Raw genomic sequence first — 2,304 nt, 5'->3', positions numbered from 1 at the left:
ATTCAAGGGAAAAACTCCCAAAAATTACCCCAAAAATGAGGGAAAGCCCTCAAAAATTTGCGGAAAAAAAAACACCCAAAAATTCAGGGAAAACCCCCCAAAATTCAGGAAAACAAACCCTAAAATTATCCTAAAAATAGGAAAAACCCCCAAAATTACCATAAAAATTAGGGAAGAACCCCAAAAATTAGGGGAAAACCCCCAAAAATTAAGGGGAAAAACCCCCCAAAATTACCCCAAAAAATTACAGAAGAACCCCCCAAAAACAGGAATCAAATCCCCCAAAAAAGGGGAAAAACCCTAAAAAATCAGAGAAAAAATCCCAAAATTCAGGAAAAAAATCCCCAAAATTACCCTAAAAAATTTGGAAAACCCCCCAAAAAATTAAGGACAAAACCCAAAAAAATCAGGGAAAAAACACCCAAAAATTTCTGAAAGAACCTCAAAAATTTCGGGAATAAAACCCCAAAAATTCAGGGATAAAGCCTCAAAATTCAGGGAAAAAACCCCTAAAATGACCCCCTTTAAAGGGGTTTTGGAGCTCTGAACCCCCCCAAAAAAATCCCAAAAATTTTGGGGGGAACCACAAAAAATCGGGGAGTCCCCCAAAAAAATCTGTACCCCAAAAAAACCCAAAAAAATATTGGGGTGAAACCCGAAAAATCGGGGAGTCCGCCAAAAAAATCTGTACCCCAAGAAATGGGTTTTAATGCAAATAAATGGGGTTGAAATGAGGCGTATTCTGATTTTTTTGGGAATTTTTAGGGGGTTTTGGAAAAACCCCCAAAATTACCATAAAAATTAGGGAAACCCCCCCAAAAATTAGGGAAAAACCCCCCAAAATTACCCCAAAAAATTACAGAAGAACCCCCCAAAAACAGGAATAAAATCCCCAAAAATAGGGGAAAAAAACCCTAAAAAATCAGGGAAAAAAACCCCAAAATTCAGGGAAAAAATCCCCAAAATTACCCTAAAAAATTTGGAAAACCCCCCAAAAAATTAAGGAAAAAACCCCAAAAATTTATGAAAGAACCTCAAAAATTTTGGGAAAAAAAACCCCAAAAATTCAGGGATAAAACCTCAAAATTTGGGGAAAAAACTTGAATTTTGAGATTTTTTTTAGGGGATTTTTTTGGGGATTTTTGGGGCTCTTCAGCTTCATCCGAAACCCCCAAAAACATCAAAAAATTTGGGGGGCACCCCAAAAATTCTGTACCCCAAAAATGGATTTCAATCCCAATAAATTGATTTAAAATTCGGTGTGTTCTGGTTTTTGGGGGGATTTTGGGAGGATTTTTTGGATTTTTTTGGGGATTTTTTGGGGTTTTTTGGGTTTTTTGGGGTTTTTAAAGAGATTTTGGGGGAATTTTGGGAAATTTTGGGGTTCTCAAGGGGGGAACCCCAAAATTTTCCCGCCTTTTTTCCCATTTTAAATCCCAAAAATTTTGGATTTCCTCCTTTTTTAGACCTCTTTTAATGGGATTTTTTGGGGGGATTTTGGGATTTTTTTGGCCGCTCCATTTTTTTGGGGTCTCTCCCAAATTTTTGGGGTTCCCCAAGGGGGGTTCCCCAAAATTTTCCCGCCTTTTTTTGGCCATTTCGACCCCATTTTAAACCCCCCAAAATTCTGCATTTCTCCCTCATTTTCTTCCTTTTTTAACGGGAATTTTTTGGGATTTTGGGATTTTTTTGGCCGCTCCATTTTTTTGGGGTCTCCCCCAAATTTTTGGGGTTCCTCAAGGGGGGGACCCCAAAATTTTCCCGCCTTTTTTTGGCCATTCCGACCCCATTTTAAACCCCCAAAATTTCGTTTTTGGACCTCTTTTAACGGGAATTTTTTGGGATTTTGGGATTTTTTTGGCCGCTCCATTTTTTTGGGGTCTCCCCCAAATTTTTTGGGTTCCCCAAGGGGGGGACCCCAAAATTTTCCCGCCTTTTTTTGGCCATTCCGACCCCATTTTAAACCCCCAAAATTTCGAATTTCCCCCTATTTTAGACCTCTTTTAACCGGAATTTTTTGGGATTTTGGGATTTTTTTGGCCGCTCCATTTTTTTGGGGTCTCCCCCAAATTTTTGGGGTTCCCCAAGGGGGGGTCCCCAAAATTTTCCCGCCTTTTTTTGGCCGTTTCGACCCCATTTTAAACCCCCCAAAATTCTGCATTTCCCCCTCATTTTCCTCCTTTTTTACGGGAATTTTTTGGGATTTTGGGATTTTTTTTGGCCGCGCCATTTTTTGGGGTCTCCCCCAAATTTTTGGGGTTCCTCAAGGGGGGGACCCCAAAATTTTCCCGCCTTTTTTTGGCC

Source organism: Onychostruthus taczanowskii, unplaced genomic scaffold (genome assembly GCF_017590055.1).
Source record: "Onychostruthus taczanowskii isolate IOZ18803 unplaced genomic scaffold, ASM1759005v1 scaffold566, whole genome shotgun sequence".
Classification (NCBI taxonomy): domain Eukaryota; kingdom Metazoa; phylum Chordata; class Aves; order Passeriformes; family Passeridae; genus Onychostruthus; species Onychostruthus taczanowskii.
Note: the sequence above shows the minus strand (reverse complement) of the source record.